The sequence below is a fragment of the Bactrocera dorsalis genome, chromosome 5 (assembly GCF_023373825.1).
Source record: "Bactrocera dorsalis isolate Fly_Bdor chromosome 5, ASM2337382v1, whole genome shotgun sequence".
NCBI classification, from domain to species: domain Eukaryota; kingdom Metazoa; phylum Arthropoda; class Insecta; order Diptera; family Tephritidae; genus Bactrocera; species Bactrocera dorsalis.
In genome coordinates this window covers 19,114,499-19,128,517 of record NC_064307.1, presented here as the reverse complement: position 1 = coordinate 19,128,517, position 14,019 = coordinate 19,114,499, and the positions used below count along the sequence as shown (strand labels likewise).

Genomic DNA, 14,019 nt, shown 5'->3' with positions numbered 1-14,019 from the left:
CGAGTTTTTAGCAAAAAAGTCACGAAGAACAAATATAGTATGACTCGGTGCCTTATAGTAATGAAAGAGCCAAGTGGTGTTGCCTCATAATTTCTTTCGTTAGACGATTAGTTTGACATACACGATGCATAAGCCTCAAAGGCCGAAGAAATTATAAAATATCTGGATGATTTTCAAAAATATTTCGTAGTCATCGTCCAATATGACAGCCGTCCGGCAATGACTACCAGTCTGTAGCGCTCTATCGCAAATGAGATAACTTTCAAAATTTCAACCAATCCTGTTTGAACTATGCTACGAGCTTCTTTCCCATCATCGATGTTCTCTAGATTAAATCTCTGCGACTTTCTTCCATTTTCAAACGGGAAAAAGTCATAGGTAAAGTTTCGCGTCGTTACTAAGAAGATTTTCGCCACCGTTGTCTACTTTGCAGATCTTCAGGAAACGTATTTAATGTAGGTTTAGGGGTTACATGGGTTTAGGGATTTAAAAAAATCGATTTTTTTTGTGGTTTTATTATATTCTACAATACCTTTAGAATATTGTCCTAAATTTTCAAGTTGATTCGAGTAAGAGTTTCGGAAATACAGCCTTGAAAACTTGTGCGCTCGAGGCGAAGTGCGTCGCCTTTAAATGAGTTTTTCTCGAAACTTTTTTTTTTTTAAGTCGGTTGGCAAGATTTCTCGAGAAGTACTCAACCGATCTTCAGGAAATTTTACTCATGTCTTTGAGATACAATTCTTAAAGACTTGGACGAAGGATTGTTTTTTCGATTACAACTATTAGAAAAAAAATATTTCGCGAAATTTTCACTGAAATTTTCATTTTTTTTTTTAATCTCTGCCAAAAATCAAATTTTCAGTTTTTTTTCCTTCGTCGAAGTCCTAAATTAAGGAGTTATCCTGCCAACACGGCCTCATTCTTTATCCGAGGGGTCAATGGCACAGTTTAGCATATTTTTTTCCAAAAATTTCAGATTTTTTTGTTAATACTGTGTGTTTTTAACAATAAAAAATTGTAATAAAATATTTTATTTCTAATATGAGAAAAAATTCCTCAAAATAGGATTTTTTTACTCGAGGAAATTCATGTAACCCCTTAAAGAAGTTAGATAATCGCTGGATCAAATATATTGAGCTAAAAAGAGAATAAATTAAAAAATTGAGCCATTTTCAAAAATTTCTATTCTCTTTTGTATACAGAGTAATTATTGGGTCTATGTACAGGTATATACAGTATATGTTTCCGGGGTCTTTACGGACGAATGTATGTAGATACTAGTCAGATTTTGTTTCGTCATTCTTCGCTTGAAAGTTGGGCGAGTTGGGAGATATTAGTTTATTTATTTCTGAAACATTTTCATTCCAACATATTTGTAATCGTAAGGGCTGCGGCGATCTCATTTCCCTTGGTATGGCAAAATGTATACAATTCTTCGGTTTGAAGCGCTGAAAAGCACTAAATATTGACCAAAACAATAAGAGAAAGTGGAATTATTTATTGAAACAAGTTCATTAACCGACCGATGCACGAAAATTTTTTATTATAAATAAAAATATAAGAAAAGCAGGAAATGTATACATAACTTAGAGACCTTACTTGCTTCAACTTAAGCAACCAATGGGCAATTGCTGACAATTCCAGAGATCTTGTGTGTGATATAACTAAAAATGTAAGCAATAAACGTGCCATAAGTAATTGCGATGCAATAGATTCGGAAGGAATTCACAAAACAGAATTAGCGTTTCTCATAACACACGAAGTTATGTAAACGGAGTGAGGACTTAACCACAACCACAAGGAATCTATAAGGAAGTAATTTTTTACATTGTGGGCGTAAAACCGAATTTTTAATGAATTATTGTCGTATTTGTGTTTATGCAAGACGACGCCGCTTATCGAATTGCGTGTCTAACACTTATTAATGCGTGATTTTATCGCAAATACTTGAGAGCCGACGTCAGCAGTTGTGAGTGGCGCAATGGCAGATTCATGGTTCGATGGCAACAGCAGCCATTGCGTATCAGGCAGACCATTGCCGTTACCACACAAACACTCATACACACGCAGACAAAATATGAATGACGTTGGAGACCGCTAAAATGTGACCAAGCATGTGCAGGCGTTTGTGGGCGCGCTCGCACGGTGGGAGGGTTATTTCAAGCACGTGCCGTGAATTTTCCTCTTCTTGTTTTGTTTTCCTTGCTCTCATATTTTATTTTTATCTTTCTTGTAATTTTAATCCTTGCCAACTGCCTTTTTTTCTTACGTTAATATATGTGCGTTTTCCTTTGCTATTTTATCATTTGGCGTATATTTCACGCAACTTCATATTCTTATATACATATATAAATATACTATATATTTATTGTAATATTACACCGTGTTGTTGCTGTTTTTGGACTTTCGTCAATCGTGCGCGTGCGAAATTGTTGTGGCGGCAAAAGTCTGCTTTGCAGTGAATGCTTCCTTATTGCTTTCATATTGTAGGTATTTGAATGGATATTCATGAACATTAGGGTGGGCTTTAAAAAATTCAAATTTAACTTTTTTCGCTTGCACTTCTCAATCGTGATTTCTACCAGCAAAGAGTTCACATACAAATTTTGGTTACCTTTGTGGACTCTTAAGACTTATATAAAAGTATTTGAAATTCAGACCTTCCTGTCAAGTTACCCACATAGTTATAATATAAGTATTAACTCTGAACTAAATAGCATAACATGTTTATGTCAATAATCTATTTTGGCTATGAAATAAGATAGAGCTTTAAACTATGGAGCCTTCATTAAGCGGTTAGACCAGTTTAGGTTCAAAAGGCGACTAATTTTGACAATTTATTGTGAGAGCAAGGGAAAAGAAGGAACGCAGTTCTATATTTCAGATTTTGAAAGATATATACATATGTCAGTGTGCAAAAAAATTGTATGTTAATTAAAGATTGAGCCTATGGTTGTGCGATAGAGAGTTAAAACGTTTAAATCAACATTTTCACTGACGGATCAAAAGGTGAAACAAGAACAAGAGCACGCTTCTTCTGCAGTAATTCGTACATAGAAGGTAGCTTCAAACTAAATTACTACAATTCACTCTTTCAGGATGAAATTGTGGACAGAACAGAAGGTACCAAAGTTTCTGCTCTAACCTATGGACTTGCTGGTGGATACCCAAGCGACAATTAAAGTCATCCGTAGCGTCAATACTAAGTTTCAGACGTTAAATTATGCGAGCAGACAACAACCACACTTTTAGTGGGTAACTCGGTTAATATAATTTGAGTTACCAGTCTACGCCAGTAGGAGTAGAAGAAGAACCAATCAAGTAGTAATAGAAGTAAAAGCAGACGGGCTGGTCCACTCAGTGGCAACTGGAAGCACAATTCACCTAAGCTGTACAGGCTTTTTAATTGTTATTTGAAGTAATGGACCCTAGAGGAATGGCTCAGTTCTTGGAACATAAGCAACACAGGGTAATGAGGTACAGACCAAAAAAACTCATAATGCTAGGTTAAAGGCAGCTAAGTAACATTACTCTTAAGGCACCATCTTCATAAAATGTGCTCAGAGGATGATGAGAGGCTGAAACATAATTTTTGCCCACCCTTCAAACGGATGAGGCGGTTCTTGCAATACAAGCAATATAGTACAAGGTATACCCCAAAGCTAATGTAGCGTAGTTTTGATGGGAGACAGACCAATCTCCTACTGCTATGGAAATGGTTACATAGTAGGTCACCTACCCTTAAGATCGTACCTTCATAAAATGTGAAAAATATGTTCGGCGGAATGCAGAGCTTTCAGGCGGATGAGGCAGGACATATTCCACGGCTCAAAATGCTCGAACTTAAGACCACGTCTGCCCAAAGTCTCTTAAGATCGAGCTTTAGTGGTAAAGAATCAGTTTTTTCCAATGTAATGAGTTGCTGGACTTAATTTGATTACCACAAGGGAGCATAATGGGTCTAATGATGGGTCTAGTGCGGCTGCCTGTGGTTTCATGCGCGTTTCTTTTTAAGCAAGCAACTAACGAAAACCAAAAACTCTGCGCGGTGGTAAATGTGTCTATAACATTACAGTCATATTTTAAGTATATGCGTGCGATAGTCTTTGGCCACCATTGTCGTTTGATTTGAAAGTTGCTGCTTCGAGCCGAACCCCTAGACACTTGGCTTGGTCATGTATAAAAAACTGTTTGCACCATTTTGTCAATTGAATAATGTTTAGAATAATGAATAAAGGGTACAAAATGACAACAGAGTTTTTTGACCTTTCGATCAAAACAGGGTTAACCTATCAGAAATCTGTGTTTCGACCTTAATAATGATCTTCACCGATTTATATCGGATTAATTTTATATTAAATCCTTAAGTTTAAAAGTTTCGATTTCTTATTTTTGATGATATACTACTATATATTTTAAAGCTCTCGTAAAAAATTGGAAATATGAGACATGTGTTGTTATGAGCTGTCTGACTAAATTTTTCGCTATTTTGAAGTTTTGGTTTCATATAAAATTTCACGTATCAATATTTAGAAAGTCTACCGCATAGATGTTGGCTAAGGGATTACATGGGTTTACAGGTTAAAAAATCGACTTTTTTTTGTTTTCATATTAAATTCTAAAATACTTCTAGAATATTGTCCTAAATTTTCAAGTGGATCCAAGTATTAGTTTCGGAGATACAATATTAAGAACTTGTGCGCTCGAGGCCAGCTGGGCTAAGTGCGCCATCTTTAAACGGGTTTTTCTAGAAGCTGTATTTTTTAAGTCGGTTGGCAAGATTTTTTAAGTTAAGTTTTTCTGAAATATGTATTTTTGTCCTCCTGCTAGCGTGGCCGCATTTTTTATCCGAAGGGTCACCGGAAATAGCGTCGCAATGGTGGAGTTCACAATATTTTCGTTCTAGAGGGAGAGAGAGAGATGGATGGTGTGATTTAAGTGATATGATGAAAAATATTTTCTAAAATTAAGCACCACCCTAACGTATATACATTTACAATATATGCTATTCATATTGGTAAGCCTTCATAACACCGTAAGCATGTAAGTGTGCGTTGAATGCTAAAAGCCTACAAAAGCGACTTAGAAATGATTTTTCAAATCAACAGCCAACAACAAAGACAAGCACTCTAAGAAAATGTGCTTAATCGCCAAATTGGAGAGAGTGCTTTGGCGCCAAGCACCGAACAAATGTACACATACATGCGAACACTTTGGCATACATACGTACGGGGAAGGCATACATCAATCTGCTGCGCTACAAATCCATTTCGTATTATTTTCATAATAAATATTTTTTCAACAAATTGCTTAGAATTTATTTACAAAAAATTAAATGAAAATTCCAATTAAAAATGGCAACAACAATGCATATAAAATGTTTAGACTTTGTTTATATTAACACGGGAGGTTTTCCTTTTTACTTTTGTGGTTTTAAGAAACTTTTACGAGTTTTCATTCAAATCCCTGCTATGTTCATACATACATATATGCATATATATACAGAACGAATATACATATATATATATTTATACATTATTTATCGTGATCGCTGCTAGGCGCTCATCACTTGCGGCATGCAGGGGTGCCCAAACTACCCGCTACATTGTTTCCTTGTTTATGTTTTCGTGCAATGCCATCATTGTTGATTTGCTTACTTAATAAATTAGTGTAGAATTGTTGCAAGTAGAGTGAATCTTTGAACTCATAAACGTTTACGGCTCGCGCATAAAATATCGATTGTATATATTTAAATCGATCTATATAAATGGGTGTGTTTATAATTTTTCCCCAAAAAAATCGTGCCCCACACACGCTGTTCCAAGCGTTAAACAAACGGTATATGCCGCCGCCAATGCCCAGCTGGCGTATAATAACAAAAACGAAGCGCTTTATTGATGCCCCAGTAATGACGTCATATCGCCATGAAATACCGTTGTACGCTTGTGTGCGCGCGAAATTGGCGTTTTTAGCCGCTTTATGATGGTGTATGCAAAACGTGTTGGCATCATCAACGGCCAGCGCCAGCCGCCGATCCAATATGCTTTGGGCAGTGCCGTTTTGCTCTGCCATTTTTAGCGTCTTCTTTTGTTCTGCTTTGTTGCCGTGTTTTTGCAAATTTTCACATTTATTCAGGCTTTTATTTGTTTGGATTTCGGCCAAAGCATTTGGCCGTGTGAGCAGCAAAAATGCAATCGACAATCAGCGGAGCGTGATTTTACCGAATAAACTGAAGTTTGTGTGTGTGTGTGTGTTAAAGAGTTTGCGAAACTGGAAATTTAATATTAAAATCCTTTGTATGTAAATAGTCTGTGTCAAAATATTGGTGAAACGGCATTTCGCTGAGTTGGAGTTGAGTGGTGAGTTAAGCGCGCAGAATTTACTTATTTACATAGTGTAATAGCCTTCTTCGAGTCTGTTCTCGCTATAACAGAACTGTTCCGATTTATAACAAAATTTTAAAGTAACAACAAATAAATCCATTTGAATTCAATTTAATAGAGTATATGGTTACTACGATGAGTTGGTATAAACTCTCTTTATTTTATTTCTTTGCATTATTTTTATACCAGTGTAATTCATTTATGCTAGTTTTTGTGAATTGAAAACAATTTGTCTTTGAATATGTCAGTCTGCTTAGTTTATGTCTGTAGTGGATTCGATTCGTAATTTTTCTGCACTTAACATTGAACTTCGTCTGCACTACGATTTTTCTGAGAACGAGAGTTTGGTTACTACATAAAATTGGTATAAAATCCTTTAAGTTTACCTTTATACAGTTATACCAGTTCATTTAATTTATGCCAGTTGTTGTTCGATTCGCTACTCTTCGAGCTTTTACTGTAAATTAAAGGTAGTTTCTCTTTTTCTGCTTTATTTATGCCAGTAGAGTATTCGATTCGCCACTGCTTTGCTCGGTACATCTGACCTCCACCTTCTTATAGTTATTACCATTTGTTTGGAAAAGAGTATGAGAGGTCCTAAAAAAAGTGGTATAGAATCGCTTATTTCTGTCTCTAAAGATTTATACCAGTTTATTTGAACTTCTTTTAGCGCTACACTTAAACTTTGCTCTCGTATTAACTTGTTTTTATTTTTTTTTTTGCAAAAGTGTATCAGAGTTTATTTATCTTCAATAAAATGGGTGTAGAATCTTTTAGTTCAGCCTCTAAAGGCTTATTCCAGTTCTTTTAATTTTTTTCCGCTACATTTGAACTCCGCCTTTTTCTAATACAATTTTTATTTAAAATTTCTTCGACAAAATGGTATAAAATCAATTAATTCCATTTTAAAAGATTTATACCAGTTCATTAGATCTTCCTTTCTAGCTAAATATGAACTCCATCCTCTTTTAATACAGTTTTTATGTAAACGAAGGTAGAGTTCATAAAAAGATGGTAAATAATCTGTTAGACATGTCTCTAAAAATTTATACCCGTTTTGTTTGAAATTGAGCTTGCTACAGTTTTTATATAAAAAAGTTTAGAGTTCTTCAACAAAGTGATAAAAAATCTCTCAATTTGAAAGTTTATACCAGTCCATTTTAACTTGTCAGGTATATTGGAACTCCAACCTCATTTAATAAAATTTTTATGTGAAAGTGTATAAAATTTCTCCAGTAAAATGGTATAAAATCTGTTAATTCCGTCTCTAACGATTAATACCAGTTAATTTGAAGTTACCTTCTCGCCTCATTTGAACTTCTTCCTCTTCTAATACCATGTTAATGTAAAATGGTACGAGAGTTCTTTTACAAATTGGTTTAAAATCTCATATTTTGTGTCTAAAATTTTATATCAGTTTATTTAATTTATGCCAATTGTTTGTTTGCATCTCTTCTCTCCAAACTTTGGTGAATCGAAGACAGTCGTTCCTTGCTTATGTCAATCGGTTTGATTTATGCTAGTTCTTTCTTCGATTCGCCATTATACTAGTTTTAATTACAATTTGATATTGGTTTTCCATTATCGTAGCTTACAAGCTTAGTTTTTTATGCCAGAAAAAAGCTGTGTATTTTGCACAATATTTTCCAAAAATAATTTTAGATTCTTCTTAGGTTGGTGTATGCAACATGACATGTTTATATATAACAGGTATATATGTATGTATTTGAAACCCTTTCTGCGACTTTTAAAGCATAATGCAAAAATATTGCAATTTCCAGTCAGCGAAGTGAAAAATGAATTTTAGATTGGCACATATGCTCCTAAGTCAAGCCAAGTCAAGTACAAAGAGCGTAAGGAACATAAAACGCAGAAGAAAAGCTGAAAACGACCACATGTGGAGCATTATGCTGTTACAAAAAAGAATATGCTCAGTGAGACGGATGCGTGTGCCAGCCAAGTGGGTCGGGAAGACAGCATGGGGTGACAGTCTTTTGAGCTCAAGAATGAAGGCAGAGAGGAAGCAAACAAATTTGGAATTGAGCGAGAAAATCAATCACAAAAATTTGAAAAAAATCTGCTTTACTTACTGTGTTTGAGTTTAAGACGAAAAACGCTTATTCGCCACATTTTAAATATTAATATAAGATAATATAATAATAAAATATATATATTTTTGCAACATCTGCATTTTAGAAGACAAAATTTTAATTGCTGACTTTGTGCCAGTTTCGCAGTTGTCGCTACATTAATTACTCCAGAGTAATCAAGTTTTGCAATAAAACCAGTGGATAACTGTGACTGAAAAAAGCAGTAAAAGCGAGATTATGCGGACGCCAATGCGGCCAATCGTGAGGCTGACGAGCGCGAGTGGCGGCTGGAAGGTTTGAGGGAAATAATTTTACGCATTTCTTTCCTGCTTCTGCCACGAACGAAGAAAGTTTTTGTGATGGATGGAACGTGTGTGAACATTTTGTAATTAGTTTCAGCAGCTTGCTATTTTGACATTTAAATTATTAAGCGTGCTACAGTGCTAAATGAAACGGTGAATGGATATAAATGACAGATCGGCGTATATTTTTTATGGTAGACCAAAAGTGATAGATCTGAATACTGGTCATAATTAAGAGGTTTGAGTAAATATTGATAACGAAGTAAACACAAAAATCATCGCCAGCTTATCATCAATGGATTCTTCACTTTTCTTCTCTCTAACTTTCTTCCTTCATCAAAATTCATTCTACTATCGCGAGTTTCGAATCTTAGACGGATTGAAGCCAGAATACGTGGAAATTTCGACTAAAATTGAACCTTACCTTAAATAATTGCAAGAGAGGTTATATAATTATAAGAAATATATAAAAAATTATCATTATCGAAAAATTTGCATAAAAAAAAGTGAAACATTTTTAATATTTTTTATCTTTGCAAAAATTTATTATCGAATCTTAGCTCAGTTAAATAAGAATGCACGCTCCAAATCGAGCCGAGCATACATTTGCGTGTTGCCCACCTTGTAAAATATGCATGGCTCGACTTTATAATCTATAATATTTTATAATAAACTCGTATATACCTCACATTAGTGGTCATTTCAATAAAAGATCAAGATACCAAGCATTTTAACTGAATGCATGGTGCATCTATAACATATGATCAATTTTGACCCGGACTAGCAATGAAAGAAACCACGTCTTGAGCCCATTCAAGCATGCCAACGCTTTTTCCAATTTTTCATATACTTGGTCTTTTGGTTTCTTAGGTTTCAGCTCATTTGTAGAGCGCGATTTGCTTCATAGTTGAACACTCTGGACGTCATATTCATAAGCCCCCGTATTGTCATAAGTTATAATGTCTTTGATCTTGTTATATGCTCAGCTATGTCGTCAGGCATCTATTTTGTGACCGCTACTCATTATCATTTTAGCAAAATTTCGGCTCTTTTTGAAAGAGTTTAGCATTGACGCGCTTCATACCCAAAACATTAACCGAAACATTAACTAAAACATTAACCAAAATATTAATCAAAATATGTTGCGTGGATCCATAAGAGATATTAAGGCCCTCTGATGTCAAGTTGACGATTTTCAAGCACTGTATCTTTAGCTTTTTGGCTGTTATCGTCATTAAGAAAGGACAGTTGGAAGATATGCAAGAGGCAAGTTTTCGATGTCTTCCGGACCTTAACAGAATGCTTTGTGCCATATAAATTAGCAGGTGATTAAGTATTAAACTACGATTATTCTCGTAAGCTACTTATAAACGTAAACAATCCTAAACTACTTTATAAAAATGGTCTGAATTGAAGTGGTCTGAAGCACAAACCTGTGCATATGCGCGTTTACTCGTATAATACATATTTTTCTAAGAAAATGTTGGCACGAGTACCTTGAGCGATTTGTAACCTAATACGGTATAAAGCTTACAGTAGCCAATTAAATTCACAAATGCTCACTTACTTACAACAACATGTGGATAAACGCTCAAGCCTTAGGAAAACCAATTTTACACAACTAAATAAACCAAAATGGCTAAGTCAACATGCCAGGGACCATACAAGACCGCAAGTCTCAGAGTGCCGTCATAAATACATACATATACACATGTAGTACATATATGATTGCGTCTGTAGAATCCCGCATTTCCTGGATTTCTATTCAGAGCCCTCAACTAGTATAAAAGTGAGCGCCACTCGTTGGATGACAAATCTGCTGAAATCTGCTTTTCTTGAAAGACACATGTGAATGAGGAAAAGTAATTTCCTTACCCTAGCTACTTACGTTTACTTCATTGTATGTATGTACATATGTATGTATATGGCAGCCGTTATATTTTTACATTGCTTACGCAGAAAAGGCATTTTCACAATTCTCCTTCAACTTAAGGCGAGCGAGTTGCCGTTCAAAGAAAACACACACAGTGGGAAGCTGGCACAGCAAAAGCCTGAACTGCCAAGCTAATCGCTTGAATGGCGGCGTTTTTGTATGCGTCTAAAAATAGCTTTTTAGACTTACAAACTCTCGCTCGCACTCAAGATTTATTTGTTTGTTTGTATAATATCGGGTTCAGCGTTGAGCCACCGCCAAAATGGGTGTATTTCACGTGCGCTGACGGCAAGCAGACACTTTGCTTTCGCTAAATCTGCATGATGTCTTTGTGTGAGTAAGAGTTTAAGCATGAGATTATATGTAAATGACGTCAATTATTTTCGGGGTTATGTAAAAGGGCGCATGCCGAAAAAACAGTGGAAATGAACATTTTGTGCGGTGGGTGGTTGAGCACGACAAATGATAGTCCAAAGTGTTTAAGTAGCTTTGGAATCGAATATCCTAAATATATTATTTTACTATTTCCATTTCCGTTGCTACCAAGTATTGTATTACAAAGGGTTAATAACCCGATGTGTGCCATGTGAAACAAATCCCTTTCTAAAATACTTAAACAAAAATATTGTTTGGTGAGTACTTTTGTAACTTCGTGTCTACCAGAAATTGCTCATACGCCTTGTAAACCCAGTTTTCTCTTTGTGGAAGGAGGATTAAACTTTATAAATATAATTAATTTGACAAAGTTTTTTACAGTTTTCGTGTAACTTCTGGATATTCAGCAAATTCACATGACCACTCCGAGGACACCGTTTTGACTCAACTGAGGATATAAAAGCTGAATCGAAAAAGGCTCTGATGGCCATCACGACGGACGATTTTTCCAAGTGCTATGGTGACTGGAAAATCCGTTGGCATAAGTGTATTGCTGCCGGAGGGCATTACTTTGAATAAGATGAAATAGACAAAAGTCACTTTTTAATTTGATAATAGTAGCATTATAGTCCAAAATTTAAAATTATAAAAGAAAATGCAGTCTTTATACTATTTTGAGTTCCAAAAATGGAGAATTTTGTTAGAAAATAAATAAGATAGTAGCCGTACAAAAACACCTGAATTATAGTCTAAGATATTAGATATCATAGAAATATGTCTAATAGAAAAACTTTCCAAGTTTGCCATTTTCTCATTGTGATATGTAAAGTACATGAAAATATCTGTTAGATTTGAGTCATCTAGCATCACAGCCTATACGAAGCCTATACGAACTACCATGCGAATAATAGTAACAGCGAAATCAAAAAGCAAAAGATAAAGTTTTTAGTGAACAACCTAAATTCTTGACACAAAACGGTTTCTCATATATTAGTCAGTCCATTTAAGTGTTAAAAGGGAGAAATATGATTACAACAGCTTTTATATACAATATATAAACCTGTGTGTTATCAAAATATGCGATTTTTTTATGAAAAATTACTCGTTTAACGTTGTTACAATCTCGTTATAGATTAGTTATCAGAACTATAGTTTGAGACATTTCCCTAGATACTTATTTAACAGAAAAATGACATTTTTATTGCTCGATTTTCCCATTTTCTCATAACCATAAGACACATTTTTTTCCTGTATTATTGCCCAACCGGAGTATCTTGTTGACGTGACTATTTCAACGTCGGCGGAATTTAAAATTAAAAGATGATATTCTTATATAATATCCTACACTCTCCTCAAGTAACAGCTTTTAGTCAATACTTTGAGGACCCATAAAGAGGAGAAATAAGGCTGGAATTTCTCCAAATGAAACTAAAACTAAATGTGTGTTGTGAAATCACAATGTAAACTCTTTCAAAACTATTCGATTTAGGTTTCTAAAATCGGGTTTTCTTCTGTTAATAAGGGACATTTTAATAGTTAGATAGTTAAATGTTAAGATATGTATGCATCTGTAGAGATCTGTAATGCGAAATGCGACAAATGAACGAGAAAATTTGTGATGTTTGGGTACCATTATTACTTTTTCTCCAAAAACAAAAGATCATTTTATATTCTAGTAATATTCTAATTATTGGTTAATAACACTCAAAAGAACACGTCTGATATTCTATAAAGTATACTTTTCTAAGCAAAAAATAGTAAGACTTTGTTCACGACTTAACAAGTCTTAAATTATTCTTCAAAATCTTTGTCGCCCCCCCCTCAAAATAATTTTCTCCCACTTCAGTACCGATTTTTTTCCAATCCTCGAAACGGTTTTAAAGTGTGGGATATCTATCGTTTTAAATATGAATTATCTATATTTCGACATTGAAAACGTCAAATATCATTCGGAAAGTGACAGATATTCAGTGAAAAGTCTAAAATTTACGAAATGGGTCGCTATTCACTAGGAGAAAACTGGAAAACAGTTCGCAGATTGGGCAGAAGATCGTTTGACCGAGAATGGTCAATTTTACCGAAAAATCATTTTTTCGGACGAGTATCATTTTCACCTTGATGGTTACGTTAACAAGCAGAATTGTCGCATTTGGGGCACAGAAAACCCGAACATAATCGTCGAGAAGCCAATGCACCCAGCACGAATCACTGTATGGTGCGGATTTTGGTGTGGTGGAATCATCGGCCCATTTTTCTTCGAAAATGAAGAAGGAACCGCTGCAACCATCAATGGTTAGCGATACCGCAAGCCGAACCGAATTTTTCTTCAAGCAAATTGAAGAGGACTGCTTGGATAACATTTGGTTCCAGCAGGACGGCGCTACGTGCCATACAGCAAACGCTACACTTAATCGTTTACGCCCTATCTTTAAATTTGAAATTTTATATGACCCACCTTATATATGTATATTTAGGAGGAGCCTTCAATACGCGTAGTGATTCATGTTTAATGGCTTCAAATGACTCAAAACTTCGCCGGAGCGATCGTTTGAATTTTTCGAATAGCAATTGTCATTCGAAGCTAAATCAGGCAAATACGTTAGTTGCCGCACTACACTTACGGCCTCTTTTACCGTATAGCTTCACGCAAAGGACGCGCAACACTCAAATAATATTCCTTATTAACAGTTTGGATCATCAGCTGACCTTAATGGCCGTCTTGGACAAGGTCTTCAACGCGTATGTATGTACTATTCAAAAATACTTGCTCGCTGCAAAAAAGTATCACCGAAGGCACCAGAAATTTGATTCCGCTTACTAAATTTAATGAAAGTATTTCTTGAATAATTTCACTTTTCGAAAAATCGCCGAATACCCTTTATTTACTTTAAAAAGACAAGTGTTTATTTTGATGTTAGATTTGGCACAGCTGTCAC

The 14,019-nt window shown here is 35.1% G+C and overlaps 1 protein-coding gene across 15 annotated transcripts in view; it reads right to left on the bottom strand.

Annotated features, from left to right (window-relative positions):
• Positions 1-14,019, bottom strand: part of LOC105225153 (potassium voltage-gated channel protein Shab) — a 212,328-nt gene that overhangs the window by 123,063 nt on the left and 75,246 nt on the right. The gene's annotated exons all lie outside the window — the stretch shown is intronic.